Source organism: Mesocricetus auratus, unplaced genomic scaffold (assembly GCF_017639785.1).
Source record: "Mesocricetus auratus isolate SY011 unplaced genomic scaffold, BCM_Maur_2.0 Super-Scaffold_100007, whole genome shotgun sequence".
In the NCBI taxonomy this organism is placed as follows: domain Eukaryota; kingdom Metazoa; phylum Chordata; class Mammalia; order Rodentia; family Cricetidae; genus Mesocricetus; species Mesocricetus auratus.
This window is the reverse complement of record NW_024429191.1, coordinates 71,798,100-71,814,044: the sequence shown is the minus strand read 5'-3', so window position 1 is coordinate 71,814,044 and position 15,945 is coordinate 71,798,100. Positions and strand designations below refer to the sequence as shown.

Genomic DNA, 15,945 nt, shown 5'->3' with positions numbered 1-15,945 from the left:
TGTGGAAATGCATGGAGCCCCCGAGAGCTGCTGGCCCTTCCCAGCTAGCGCTGGCTTCAGGATCACTTAGGTGTCTGCTTATTTCAGGATGGAGAAATGGGTCTGATTTATTGTGGAGCGCTCCCCAATTTCATGCCAAAATGATTCAATTACAGTCACCCTCAGCACTCAAGAGGCTTCCCGCTGGCTCACAAAGATGAGGCCAGGCGTGGCCTGGAGCGTGTAAGGAAATTTCACCTTATTATTTATTGGAGAGCGTGCAGCATTTCTCTAGCTTTGGAGTAGGTTAGTTAATCATAATATATGGGAGAAGAGAGAGGAAAATGCTTCCTGTATCCAAAGCAAATTCAGGCTTTAATGAGGAGATAGGGCAATGTTTTGACTGTATTTCCCTGATGGCATTGTGCCTCTCAGCATTGGGTTACTCCTGTGCTGCTGAAGGAATACAAGTTCACTGGTTTTCTACTAGCATCAAACGTCTGGTTTCTATGGAGTAAGCATGCCCTTCGTGCCAGGCACTGTGCTAGGCAATTTACGAGTAATCCTTAAGATGAGCATGAGAAGCAAATGTTGTTAGGCTTGCCTCTCAAATCTGTTGGCTAACAGGCTCAAGTAAATGATAGAAACAAACATAACTCATGCCCTGGGATTTAAGTGAAGCTTTCCTGACCTTGGAGATTTTATTCCCTTCAGAAGTGGGATCAGGCTTATTCTTTCTTTCCACCTTTCCCCCCTCAAGGTGTTGAGGATTAAACCCAAAGCCTTGCACATGCTTAGAAAGCCCTCTACCCCTGAGTTCTGATTTCAGGTCATGATTTTTTATTTTTAGTTTTCGAGATAAAGTCTTAATATATAGTCCAGATTCCCCTCAAACTCGTGATCCTTCTGCCTCAACTTCTCCGGTGCTGGGATGACAAGCGCATCCCACCATACTTGATGATAACATGCGTGGTAGTTAATACTATCAACTTGATAAGACTTAGAAGTACACAAGAGAAAAGCCTCCCAGCATATCTGTCTAGGTTATCTGGATTTGGTTTATTACGTGGAAAGACCCATGCTTAATGCAAGTGGCCCTAGCTCATGGGCGGGGTTCTTGGGCTGCACAAGAACTAGAGCACTATCCCTCTCTTTGTGTGGATGCAACTTAACCAGCTGCCTCAAGCTTCTACAGCCATGGTCTCTCCACCATAATAGACTGCACCCCTCAAACCAGGAGTTAAATTAAGTTCTTTCTTCCTTAACTTGCTTTTGCTGATCATTTCATCACAACAGTGAGAAAAGTAAGTAATAGACCATGTTTTTTGAGTGTTTGATCTTCATATATCCTTTAGGTATCAACCTCCTTATGCACTCTCTTTCTAGTCCTTACTTCTAGGTTCTCTCTTATATTGGGTGCTCACCCCACACAGAACCAAGCATATATCATCATCACATGGTGCTATTATTGCTTGTCTCTCTATGCAGTGTTTTTGAGAGAAAACAGTGCATGATGAGTGTCTATCATCAAGCAAACACGCCATAATTCTTTATTGAATGTGTAAATGAATGAGTGGCATATACACAAATATTGTCATGAGAATTACTATGAACTTTAGATATCATTTGGGAACAGTGTTATAATTCACAAAGAATACCCAAGTATCATTTAAAAACCTGTAGAACCTCAGGAGGTGAAGAGTCAGAGTTCAAGGTCATTTCTTCTCTATTGTCACCATCCCTTTATCCACACCCCAAGAAACAGCAAGAATGCTGTCTACTTCCAGGTATTGGGAGTTTGATGGGGCAGTTCACAGCATTCATATTCGTGTGAGTCTCTGGGTATCTCCACACTCATTTGCTTTGTACTGTTGAGTATGGAGGGATGAAGGAGCCCCAAGCCATCACATCTAACACGTGTGTGTGCTGGTGTCACCTTGTCACTTCTATTTCCTTCATCCCAAATGGTGGACTTAGTGTTCTCCATTTCACGTACAAAGGTTAAATGGGAAAAATGTAGAATGCATGAAGGATGAGTCAAATGATGGATTATCATGAGTTTACTAGGACAAACTATTGATATTCAGCAAAACTTTCAAAGACTTGCTTTACTGTATGCAGAAAAATTCAAATTGGTTTCCATAATGCTGACATTCACTGCACATAGCCACAGAAGGGATACACAATGTGGTTTTGTTTCTGGCTAGTATTTAAACCTTATTTTTAACATATCTATAATGGATTTACCTGTTTACTTACTCCTTTTCTTGCCTCAAACTGATTCCTTTAGGTCCATTTGGATGCAGGTATATGACCAGGAACAGTACCTTGTCCCAGGCTATGTGCCGTGTGTCTCTGAGATAGCTCATAGGATACTTTTGGTTAATATTTGATGACCCATTGATGAGCTTCTCTCTCTCTCTCTCTCTCTCTCTCTTTCTCTCTCTCTCTCCCCCCCCCATTTTGTTTTTTTTGAGGCAGTGTTTTTTCTTCTTTTTTTTTTGTTTTTGTTTTGTCTTTAACAAAACAGTGTTGGCTGTCCTGAAACTAGCTCTGTAGACCAGGCTGGCTCAAACTCACAGAGATCTGTTTGCCTCTGTTTCCTAAATTATGGGATTAAAGACATGTGGCATTACCTCCTGGCTGAGCTTCTCTTATTTATCATATAGGAGGGGAGAAAGGCACAGGTGGGACTATGGGAACCTATAACATTTAATCCCCAGGAAGTGGGTTCTGTTTGTATGGTTTGTCTACCACTCCTGACTCACCATGCCAGGTAAAACCATCCATATGCCATGCTCCATTGTGGGAGGCATGTAGGTCCTTATGCTCACAAATAGGTGTTAGAAGAACCAAGAATGATAAACACACAGGGTTGTCTCTTCAAAGGGTGACATGTATAACCTGCTTTATTCCCAGAAGGCTGGGAGTAGACATGCTACTAACCTGGTGACCTTTGTGCTATATGTGTGACCAGGTCACACTGGAATCCTCCTCTAGACCCTCATCTTGAACTCATTTGTCTTAGTTGATTTATAGTACTATCCTCCCCTAGACTTTATGAGCCTGTTTTCTTAGCCAATCTATAGAACCCATCTTTGTGGAAGTTGTTATATGTACTTTACAAAGAGTTTCGGTGTAGTAATGTCCTAAGTTTTGTTGTGCACATGGGATTGAGTTATCACCAGGTAATTTTTTCACCAAATTGTGCTGTGCTTAAATATACCTAAAACAAATTACTCAGAGTCAGACTCTCAAAGTTTGAACCAACACCAATACTGAGTCATGTTGAACCGAACTATCTTGTCTCTTGTAGATTGACACTCGGCTGGCCATGTTGTTTTCACAGATTTCCACGTCCTGCATTTTTATATCCCTTGAACAGAATCCCCAGACTGCTCAAGGGTGTTCCAGGAAGCCTTATCACTCCCTGCTTAGCACCTTACTTTCCCCCTTTACCTTCTATCCCGCCTTAAGCTCCTTGACTTGATCACAGTTTCCCTTCCTATGTTTTAATCATGGCCATGGTCTTGCTTCAATCTGAATCCCAGGCTCATTCACATATGACTTTATAGTCTTAAGCAAATTCCATGACTTCTCATCAGTTGCCTCATTTGTAAAATGAGGGCACGAGCTGTGTTTGTCAGAGAACCACAGAGAAGAGTATATGGATTAATAGAGTCTTCAGAGCAGACTAAATACTTCTTTGCCACAGCTATGATTATGCATGTGAGTGTGATTGTGCTGTCCTTGGGCTCTCAGGGACTGTCAGGAAAAGGCAGGCAATCTCAGCACAGGACAGATCCTTGTAATGTCCGTGACATTTTCAGTAGTGTGGTAACTTACTTAGGCTATTTCCAGAAAGAAAGTCTTAGCCTCAGCCAACCAGGAAGACCCCACCGAGGCCAGAGGGAGCAAATCTCTATTGTTCCACCAGGTCACCTCTCTTTGTGTAGGGCACACTTCTTTTTGGGAAGACCCTGTCTGACTATCCTCCTCTCCCCTGCCAGCTAGGAGCCCCTTGATCTCTCCAGGCTCTTTCTTCTTCCCCTGGGGTTATGGCTCCCCCTGAAGGACTTCACTCCATATATGTTGGACTTTCCATGTCTTCCCAGTTCTGGGTACCCCAACCTGACTTTGCTATTATGTCACCCTCTTACAAGAGAACTTGGGAGGCTTCTGTCCTCAGTGCCTCTCCTTCTGCCTTTCCTAAGACTTTTACTCAGGAAAGTGTGTGGGAAGAAGAGGGTGAGGGAGTGGGTAAGGACACCACCTCTGTCTGGTAGGACCCAGGAAGATCAAGCTTATTGGTGGTGGGGTGGCTGGGGTGATGTCATTTGGAGAAAGCAAACAGCTTAGGATCCAGCTGCATCCCAGAGTGTGATTTCAGACCACACAGCCAGAGCCTGACTCTGCTACTAAAAACCACCTGCTCTCATCAGCATGCAGACCCCGATGGAAAGAGGCACTAATTTACAACAAAGGTGCCAAGTAGCAGACATGTGTCAATACGGGACTTTCAGCTCGGGTGAGGAAATAAATCTCTTTTTGGAATTAATGTCATGATTGACCGAGGAGCACATAAACTTGCTATGCAATTGATTCTGAAGCAGAGTGGGAATGTGACTAAAAGGTATGGGTTGTATACCTCACACTGTGCTCGCTGCCTTCTCTCCCTCATCTGCTCTATGTTGCTTTAGGTCTAACTCACATCTCTCATGCTGTGCTCGGGTCTATTTCTGCACATTATCATTACCATGGCGATGAATAGCAATGGGTCTGAACCTTCTAAGGTTGTGATAGTGGCTGTCTTATGATCACTCTATCCCCAGACACATGTACCACCAATAACACTATATTTCCATCATGATCTCACCCATCTCCTCTTGGGATTAAATCTGTGAGTATTGCTGGGGGATGGAAATTTAGGCCATGGGACTCTGCCTCTGGAAAGAAGGTATATAGCTGAGGAGAGAACACATCGCTGAGTTTTAAGAGTCTGAGTGCTGTGGCTTTGAGGCTTGGTCTGATGTATTTACGGGCTGGCCTCTGTCACCCAGAGTACAGCATTATATCAGCTAGTGTGCTGAAGGTGCCCCCAGTGGTTTATGGCTATGATAATGGAGTTGTTATGGGCCCTGGTGAGCTGGAATTTATCAAGGCTCAGGTTCCTCTTTGAGTAGCTGGTGCAAATAACAATAGGAATAGCAATGATGATGATGATGATGATAAAATAGCTTGTGCCTGCTTAAGTTTTACTATGTGTCTGGCTCATATGTTAATAGTCACCATACATTATCTTGTTCTATTTATTAACTTTGTAAGGTGGAATCATTTTTATAACAAATTTATGGCTGGGAAAAAAGGCAGGTTGAGGTTAAATGGTGTCCTAGAGGCCATACATGTAGTGGGATTTGAGCTAGGAATTCAAATATGGATTAGAATTCAGAGCTCAAATTATCTCAACTCTCCCACAGTCACAGGAAGAAGAGGGTACCCTCATTTTGACACTTACAAACCCAACAGACTCTGTCCAAGGGAAGCTGTTGTGAGTACTGGAACATTGTGGGTTACCCTGGTTGCCAGTCTGGATTTTGAGTCATCTTGGTCTTAGTCTGCCCAAGTCCCACTGCTTACTCTATAATGTGGGTTTCTTGAGCTGTTTTGGAAGGGTAGGCCAAGGAGAAAAGACTAAGGTTACTTCCCACCCTACAACTCTTCCATCTTTCATCCTAGATGCTAATCTCAGGCTCTTTGTCAGGCCCTTCACATTCAGGCTGAATGGGTCCTTCCTTGGGGACCATGTTCTGCACCACAGGGATGGCTGTAATGCACACACCTCATTTAGACTATACAGCATGCTGTGAGGGAAAAAATGGACTCAGATAGGGGAGGCAGGGAGCATGACTAATAAAAATAAGCCAAGGGACTAAGAGACTCAATGGTTTCCAAGCCAAGCTGTAGTCTAATTGGTGGATATTAATGCAGTGAAAGGGAGAATGAGTCTTGCAACAGGGGAACGGGTTAAATAAATTATGGCAACTACTTACAACAGGCCACCATGCAACCATTAATTAATGATAAATAAAAGTATCTGGTGACATGAAAAATTAGTTGCTATATATTATTTAGTATGACCACCACGTATGCACACTTTAATGCCGTTCTTATAAAAGTATATACATGCACACGCGCGCGCGCGCACACACACACACACAGTATTTGTTTATGTTGTTCATGCACTATTATATGTGGAAAAACAACTTGGATGTTTATATTTCTAAATATTCAGTATGCTTAGCCTAGGATTTTGAATGTTTTAGATTTTTTAAAATGATATTTATTTTTTGAAATTTTTAGGAGTGAACCTGAATTTGGAATCAGATAAACATTTGTTAAAGAAAAAAAAGAGCAAATTATTTAAAAAGAGGCACTTAATACCAATTTTAGGAAAAATGGAGAAACCAGAGAGAGAGAGAGAGAGAGAGAGAGAGAGAGAGAGAGAGAGAGAGAGAGAAGAGAGAGAATAGAAAATCACTCTTTATTGCAGTGTCCTTGCCATTAAGATTCGAATTTAGAGCCATGAGAATTCTAGGTCCTGTATCTAGAGATAAACCACGATCTAGGCCTCACCTTGACTTCCTGGCTGTAAATTCACACTCACTGAGATTTTAATTTGACTTTTATGTGTCTTGACATTGGGAATATTCTAGTTATGTAAAGAATATTTTTCTTCTATTTTAGAACTCAGTCTTGGTGTAGGACTGGCCTCATGGTGCCAGGAGACAGATAGATTTAGCACTGGACAGAGTGTCAGTTGTTGAATCATTTACTGATGGAAGCCTGGTTCTGGGTAGCATCTAGATTAGTGATTTGGCCTAGAAAGTGGGAGCATGCTTAATCCTTAATCCTTGGTTGGCTTTAAGCTCAGAACAAAGAATTAGGCACATACTCAGAGTCAGGGACTATGTACTGCTCTGTTTCATTTATTTATGGTTTGTAGAGAAACTGGAAGTAAACTAGCTAGTGTTGTTCCTGGGTATTCACGGGGGACCTACTCAATATGGAGGCAGTCATATCAAGGCAAATCCAGTCAGCTGTCTGAGAAATAGTCACTTTGGCATTCATGTATAATGAGTTCCTTTGGACTTGGTTAATGGGAGTCTATTCCAAAGTGATCTATCAATCAACTCTTGGGCCTGTGATTTTTAAGGATAAGGCTCCAGGGTTGTGGCAACAAGGCCTAGGGACTCTCTGCATGGAGCTGGTCCACTGAATTTTCCTTCAAGATGGCTCTCCTTTGGAGACAGTGTGATACACTGGAAAGGGTTTGAACTTGCAAGCCAGTAGGCCCATCTTCAGATTCTTGGTCTGTCATGTCTTAGCAAATGGACACTGAACTGCTGACTTAACTTCCATGAAACTTGCCTTTCTCATCTGTAAAGTGGACACAGTAAAACATCATGTCCTCTAGGATATACAGGACATGAAGGTTCTTGCCTTGTGGATGGAGTAGCAGTCCCCTCTTGTATGGCCACAATGTCAAGGAAGGCAAGGATAATGTAATCTAGGGAGATCACAGTTCTTGTTTATGGGGACACAGCAAAACTACTCTGATCTTGTTCCCTGCTTTCTCCAATACACCTTTGTGTCTATTTAGAACAGGGGTTGATAAGCACAACCCAGGGGCCAAATGTGGTATTTTTTTTTGGTTTTACGATATTGTCCATATTTTTAAAATAAAGTTTTATTGGCAGACAGTCACGTCTTTCCACTGATGTATTATCTAGAGTAACAAAGCTGGGTAGTTATGGAAGTCTGCATGACTTATAAAGCCCAAAGAGTGGCTCCCTGGTTCTTTATAGAAAAAGCTGAGTAGTCCCTGGTGGAGAACATTAATTCCTACCCAGATGGGAGGAATTTCCTAGTGGGGAAATCACAGAATTATAAAAGCAAAAAAACTACCAAGGGGTTACAGAAGAAAAGATCTGGGAGGAAATTGCACTTTTTAGAGAAAGGAAGGAGGGAAACTAAAGGAAGACTATAGACTTCCACAGACCTGGCAATAGCCCCAAAAGACAAGCCAGGAAGTATTAGGAAATCAATAAATCTGCTTCCTTTAATTTCTTTGTCTCTGTGGGGGATGCAAAGCCGTTTGCAGAGATTATGAGAAAATATGCGTTGAGGAGCTGGCAAAAGGCCAGGTCTCAAGATGGCCCTTCTGAAAGCTGGCCGGCGACAAGTCTGCCATCTACTATTTGTCTTCCATGCCTCTGGGCCCTGACTTTAAGATCTGGGACTTGATGTTACTTGCAAATCTATCATCCGCTTGACCAACTGGTTACTAAACCTTGCCTGCTCCTCACATACCCTTCCAGTCTGTCCGTTTCTTTTCACCTCTACTGCCTTGATCCTAGGTCATCCCTTACCATTTCACTAGGATTACGGTAATAACCTGTGCTTCCCTGTACATCTACCCATCCACTCTTCTATCTGCCTATCTACCTATCGACCCATTTTCTCACCAACCCCCCCATCCTCTCATCTACCCACCCATCCACCCCTACATTCATCACCCATTGAGCTGTGTGTCTGACACGGCCATGTATTGGACTATGCCCAGAGACACAAAGCTGAGTACAGCATGGGCTTTACCTCCAAGGGCTCACTAACTAACGGCCATTTATAACTGAATCCTACTTTCAGCCACACTCCTCCCAGGGTGTCCTTCCTGTTCTGCCAGATGATCATATCACACCCCCATTTGTGTACATGTGTGTTCGTGTGCATGGCTAGGTACACATGTGGGAACCAGGTGTGATCTTTCAAAAGTACACATGATTCTGCTAATCTTTTCATTAAACCCTTTCATAGTTCCCATCATCTACAGAACAGGGTCCAAAGTCTTTAGTAAGGAATTTAAGTACCTTTGTAAATTGATTTCCAACTTTCTTCTTTGCCCTTTCTCTCATCCATCTACATTTTAGTGAAAATTTTGTTCTTGTTCAAGCTTATCACGAGATTTCACACTATATTAGGGCAAGTGGCAGCAGGCTGTGCTACAGTAACAAATAAATCCTGAAATTTCAGGATTTTAATGCAACAACCATTTGTATCCTGGTTTTGCTCAGTCCAATGTTATGTTTCTGGTTGGGTACCCTTCCTGGCTCTCTCTCCTCTGTGTGATGACTCAAAGATCCAACACATCTCCATCTCTAAGAGTGAGTTCAGGCTCATCCCAGAGTTATCCAGTCAGTGGGTGAAGGGGCAAAAATGCACAGAGAAGAGCTTAAGAGATTTTAGGAGTCAGGTCTTATGTCACTCTGGCCCATTTCATTGATTCAAGTGTGTGATGCTGCCAACTAGAGAGAAGGCCAGGAAATATTTAGCTGAGTGCCCAAGAGAACAGATGTAGGGTTGATGGACAAATGGTGTCCTTATCTCTCACACCTTTGTGTCTTTGTCTTGGCTGTTTTCTCCGCATAGACTCGCTTTCCTCAGATTTTCTGGCCATGTGAACCCTCCCTCATCCTTTCAGGCCATGCCTGGGACAGCATTCTGTAGCCCATGTTCCCTCCTGTGCTGCCACAGCACTTTGTTGCTAGCATCGGCCAGATTTTTCCAAGTGCCAGATGCAATTCTAATCTGTTCACATGCACCGACTCTTTATGAGGTCAGTACTCCATAGCCCAAAGATGAGGAACCCGAGGCTTATGAGATAAAGCAAATATCCAAGGGCTTTATTACTGTGTAGCAGCCCATTGTACTAATTTTTTCCAGTCTGTTGTTCTTTGGACCCCTGAGCTCCTCTTAGGCAGGAGCCTGGTTTGATTCATTTCTTTTTTTATGCCTGAAATAATGACACATCCTCAGGAACTGTTAATTGCATGGGGCTCTGTAGCCATGAGATATGTTAATATGCTTATCAGTTGGTGAATTTACTTAGTATTAATTCATAATGGAGTATATCCACCAAATACATTTTTCTAACAGTTGGTTTAAGAACCGAGTCACCCACTGGGTGTGACTAGTTATGGAGGACTCACTCTTTTAGAATGGGTACGTGACCAGCTGGACATCCTGTGGTACTTGCTGATGCTGCGGCAGGAGCCTGCTTCTGACCTAGCACTTGCCTTGTAAGCTGTTCTCTTGAGTAAGTGAGACAGTGCCAGTAAAGTACACAGTTAGTTCTGGGCACAAAGTGAGGCTGGTTAGGCTCAGCTGCCGTGAGTACAACGTAGTGCGATGAGTGTCATCAGTCAAGCACTGTAGAAGCGCAGCATCCCGGTAGCCTTGGGGATCCATCCGGAGGAGGCCAGTGTTCACAGAGGCAGTGCAATTTGAGTGAGACTTCAGCAGATAACTAGAAATGCACCAGAGAGCTATGACAATGGTGGCAATAGGACTCAAAGGTAGAGGAAAACACAGGCACAAAAGCAAATTTTGTTCTCTGAGGATAACTGTAGTCTTTGGTGAGAACTGTAGGGGGTACCACGGCAGAAAGGAGACAGAAAAGATGCTGTGACAGTCAGAATATGCTCCCTACATCTCAGATGTCTTCATCCTAATCTCTGGCACCTGTGACTGTGTTGCCTTATGTGCTAGGGGATTTTAGTTGTAGCTGGAATTAAGGTACTAATTAGTTGATCTTAAATTAGGGAGCTTATCACAGATTGTTTGTGTGACCTCAGTGTATTCACAGGCGTCCTTAAAACTGGAAGAGAGATGTGAAAATAGTCAAGGAAATCCAGAGTGAGAATCATTTAACTTGCTTTGAATCAATTGGCTTTGGAGATGGAGAAAGGAGCCACAAGCCAAGGACCACGGTGATGCCCAGAATCAGTACAAGGCAAGGAAATGGATTCCCTGCAAGGTTGCCTTTTGTTTGTCTACAGCCCTAAACAGAAAGGTACACCAAGGTTGTGGTTGTTTGTTACAGCAATGTCTTAGTCTGTTTTCTGTTGCTGCAGCAGAATACCTGAATCTGGGAAACTTGTAAAGACAAGAGGTTTATTATGGCCAGTGATTCTGGAGGCTAGAAGTTCGACCTTGAGTGGGATATCTGTTAAACATCTTGTGAGATATTCATGCTTCATCAACTCAGGAAGAGAAGAGGGATAACAGGTCGTTACAGAAGGAAGGGGGAAGGGGGAAGGGGGAAGGGGGAAGGGGGAAGGGGGAAGGGGGAAGGGGGAAGGGGGAAGGGGGAAGGGGAAGGGGGAAGGGGAATGGACACTTTGTAACAACCTGCTCTTATAAAGATCAAGTCCTAAGAGAGGGAGAACTCACTCCTCTGAAATTCATTCATTCATTCAAGAAATATTATGGCTATGAATTGTTATGGTTTGAATGTAAAATGTTCTCTCATAGGCTCAGGCTTCTGAATATTTTGTCTCCAGCTGTTGGGTCTGTTTCAGGAAGTTGTGGAACTCTTGGGAGGTGGAGCCTAGTTGGAGGAAGTGAATCTCTTTAGGCTAACCTGTGCTATAGCCCACTATCTCAATCAAAACAACAAAAAAGAGTTGTGTGAGCTTAAACAAAGGAGGAGCACTTGAAGAATATACTTCAGGAAACTGATTCAGAAAATGATTTGAGGTGCAATAAGAAATGGTGAATAAATAAACCAGTAAAGAGTAATGAGCAGGCCAGATGACCAGAGCATGTGCTGTGCTGGGAAGAGTTAGTGGAAGTGAAGTGTTCTAAAGCTTTTGTCTTAGTCAAAGACGGATGCATTTAATATGCTGAAGTTTACACTTTTTTTATCCTGATAAGAAGGAAACATGATGTGGGTCTCCCATTGACACAGTGGTGCAGAAAGTCAGAGGCTGGTGACCTGGGGTTGAAGAGGGCTATGACAGGCCAGTGCCAATCTTCCAGAAATGAGATTCCACAAAGGACCGTTAAATGGGGAGAGAGGGAAGAGATGATTCTTTCTCTTTGCCTCTAAGTGTAGCACTTGCCTTTTAGACAGGGAAGGCTGTGTGACTACCTTCTAGAGTCTGAGGATGGGGTCAGTAGATGGAATGGCAATGACCTGGGTGCATAAGAATCTCATTCAGTAAAAGGCCCTATTTTTGGATCCCCTGGAACAGGAGTTACAGACAGTTGTGAGCAGCCACGTGAGTGCTGGGAATTGAACCCAGATCCTTTGGAAGAACAGCCAAGGCTCTTAACCACTGAGCCATCTCTCCAGCGCCAAAAGGCCCCCCCCTTTTTTTGTTTTACGAGACAGGGTTTCTCTGTATTGTTTTGGAGGCTGTCGGTCCAGCCTGGCCTCAAACTCACAGAGATCCGCCTGCCTCTGCCTCCCGAGTGCTGGGATTAAAGGAGTGCACCATCACTGCCCGGCAAAAGGCCCTATTTTTAAAAATAAATTTTTATATGAATTAAAGAAGTCTTATTTTACATACCAATCCCAGTTCCCTCTCCCTCCTGTCCTCCCATGCCTCCCACCAAACCCCCATCCCACTCCCCATCCATTCCCCAGGGAGGACGAGGCCTCCCATGAGGAATCATTAAAGTCTGACACATCATTTGGGGCAGGATCTAGGCCCTCCCCTGTGTATCTAGGCTGAGAGAGTATCCCTCCATGGGGAATGGGCTCCCAAAGCCCATTTGTGAATTGGGGATAAATCCTGGTTTTGCTACCAGAGGCCCCATAGACTTTCCAGGCCTCCCAAATGACACCCATGTTCATGGGCCTTGGTTCAGCCCTATGCTGGTTCCCCAGCTGTCAGACTGGGGTCCGTGAGCTTCTACTTGCTTAGGTAAGCTGTTGCTGTGTTGTCGTGTCAGGGTGGCTGAGTGGTCTAAGGTGCCAGACTCAAGTTCATCTTCCTCGAAAGTAAAAGACCCTGTTAATGAGAGGGGTGGGTAAAATGTTTTGTTTTTCCTCAGTAGTAGTGGATTGCTGACTTTTTAGAGGTAAACCATTACTGCTGCTTCTATTCCCCACTACTCCATGTATTGAGCTGCAATAGCTGTTTGTGGGGGAAGAGGGTGTCTTAGTTAAGGTTTCTATTGCTGTGAAGAGACACCATAACCACAGCAACTCTTGTAAAGGAAAACTTTTACTTGGGGTGATTTACATTTTCAGAGGTTTAGTCCATTATCGTCATGGTACAACATGGCGGTGTGCAGGCAGACATGGTTTTGGAGAAGCAACTGAGTTCCCTACATCCCGGCTTGCAGGCAACAGGAATGGTTTGGGACACTGGGCCATATCTTGAGCATATATGAGACCTCAAAGTCCACCTCCACAGTGACACACTTCCTCCAACAGGACCACACCTACTCCAACAAGGCCACACTTCCTAACAGTGCCACTTCCTTTGGGGGCCATTTTCTTTCAAACCACCACAGGGGTGGGATGATGTTGAAAATTCCCAGCCTTGGTGTTGAGCAGCAGCATTCTCTAGTTGAGGATGGGTTGGGCACACATATACGTGTCTTCCCTTGGCCAACTTGTCCTGCAGATTCAAGGAGCTGCCACCTGTAAAGTTGTCCTCTGCTGTTTCTCATCCAACCACCAGCAGCATATTTGAAGGTCCCAGTGTGGTTGCACTTGGTGTTCCAGTCTCTATGTATTTCCTGGGGAAGATGACACATGAATCAGTCTTGTAAGGATGTCAGTAGCAATATCTAGAAAATCCACGGAGTGAAGTAAGAGGTTTGCCTGACATGTACTTTTCTTACCAGGATTTCAAGACAGGGACATGGAATCTGCAGCCTAGGAGTGCTTAGAAGAGTTCTGGGGAGGTGGTGTCTGGGCTGTTTCAAATAATGTGCATGCATCAGTCAGATGAAGAAGAATGGTGTTAGAACAAGGAGGACAATACGCACAGAGGAAAACAAGGGAGTGGCAAACGACAGCCTTGCCTGCATGTAGGCTGGGAATGTATGAGGTGGGGCAGGAGCTGGGGAGATGATGGGCCCTGACTGCTATGCTGACATCCCAGGGTTACTTTTAGCATAAGATTAGGGTTTGGCAAAGTTCCATCTCCATTGTCTTTGCATCATAACCATCTGCAGCGACAGACAGAAATCTGCATTCAAGCTTTAGAAGAAGGCACCAGAAACCTGCATTTTAAATAAGCTCTCGGGGGATTCTGCTGTTTCCTGACGTTGAGGACTACTACAGAAGGAGACAAGAGTCATAGAAGAGTTTCAAGTGGCTGAATCTGTGCTTCAGACAATTCTCCCCGCAGTGGAACATAGGGTAGAAAAGATAAAGGCAGGAGACCACTTGGGAGGCTCTTGAAATAATACTGGTGGGTGGCTGAGGACAATGTGACCACGGAAGAATGAGGCAGGATGCAGAGATGCTGCTATGGCCTCGGTAGCAGCAGTCTGTGAGTGAACATTGAGACGGCTGTCTGAGAACCGGCTAGCAGGATGCCTGCATACCCAGTGCACATGTACTATGCACACATACTCATGCAGAGAGCAAAAGATACTGCTGTCAGTTGTAAAAGGAAAGCTGTTCAAGTTTTCAATTTTTATGAAGAAGGCAAGAGAATTTTAAAGACACTGGGTCTTTTTTTTTTTTTTTTGGACTGGGTGATGGGGTCTTATGTTACCAGGCTAGCCTTGTATGTAGTTGAAGATGACTTTGAACTTCTGATCCTCCTGCCTGTACTTTCCTAGCTGGGATTTCAGATGTGTGGGCCACACCTGGTTTTTATGTGATATTGGGGATCAAACCTGGGGCTTTGAACATTTTAGGCAAGTGCTTTACTGAGTCATGATTTTAGACCACACTGCGCAATTAAAAAAAATTTAAGGAACTTTCATTGCATCCGTGCATTTATTTATTTTGTGTGTACGTTCACAGGAGTGTGCATGCATGTGGGCACGTGTGCCATAGCAAGAGTTGGCTCTCTCTTTCTACTATGTGGGTCCCAAGGAGAGAATTCATGTTATCAGCTTGAACCTGATGCCAGTGTCTTAAATGGGGGATTTGAGTTTTCTCTTCAACCCAAATCTAGTTTCCTCCCAGGACTCCATTGCTAATTGTTTGTGCTTAACATCCCAGACTTGCCTCCACGTATGAAAATACACATTTCCAAGCATGCATATAGATTTTTTCATGCATGCTTGCCTTTTCTACATGAATGGGACACCGTACATGGGTTATAACTGAAGGTGGTTGTAGTGGCTCACACTTGTAATCACAGCACTTAGGAGGCTGAGGAAGGACGATCATGAGTTCAAGGCTAGACTGGGCTAAATAGTTTCTAAGACGTTGTCTTAGAAAAATATTGGGGCTAGTGATACAGCCTGTGGAGCTTGCCTAGAATGCCCAAGGACCCGCCTTCAAACATCAGCACTAGAGAAAAACTGTATTAGATTTTTACTCTTTTAGCATTTTTTGGAGGTTGTACCCTAACAGTTTGTATATATCTGACTCATTCTTTTCTTTTACATATATATTTTTAAATAATTTATGACAGGTTCTCATTGTATTGCTCAGGCTGGTTTTGAACACCTGACTTAAGTTTTCCTTACTCCTCAGTCTTCTGGCTTCTGGGACTACAGGTGTATGTCACAGTGCTTGGCTTAATTCATTCTTTTTAAAGAACTGCACTGTCTCTTCCTCCATTCCCCCCAAGACGCTGGTTTCTTCTTCCTCACATGCAAATGTTCTGAATCCAAACACAGACCCATTTCCCTCTAGGCTCTGAAACCTCTCAAACCAGGGTTTCATATTATTTTCCAGCATTTGCATTCCATGCAGTTTAACTTCCTCCTAGCAGACAGCATGCTTTTTAAAATTTATTTTTATTTTATTTTGAGACAGGGTCTCCTTATGTAGCCTCCATGGCCTTGAACTTAAGATTCTCTTCCCTCAGCCTCCTTGGATGTTGAGATTGCAGGTATCTATCTGCAGGGATCTAACAACTTGGAACCTGTGCCTCATCCCGGAGGAAGGCTTTGTGGCTTCCATAAAGGGCACGTTGATCTCTG

General features: G+C 43.7%; 1 long non-coding RNA gene across 3 annotated transcripts in view; it reads left to right on the top strand.

Annotated features, from left to right (window-relative positions):
* Positions 1-14,765, top strand: part of LOC110341959 — an 18,204-nt gene extending 3,439 nt beyond the window's left edge. Inside the window, exons 2-4 of one of the 3 annotated variants that reach the window (XR_002383963.2) lie at positions 10,671-10,852; positions 10,953-11,103; positions 13,678-14,765. This is a non-coding gene — a long non-coding RNA (uncharacterized LOC110341959). Of the gene's footprint in view, positions 1-10,670; positions 10,853-10,949; positions 11,104-13,677 lie in introns of all 3 variants that reach the window. The other 2 variants (XR_002383962.2, XR_005878394.1) reach the window with 2 other exon arrangements.
* The last annotated feature ends 1,180 nt before the right edge of the window (positions 14,766-15,945 follow it).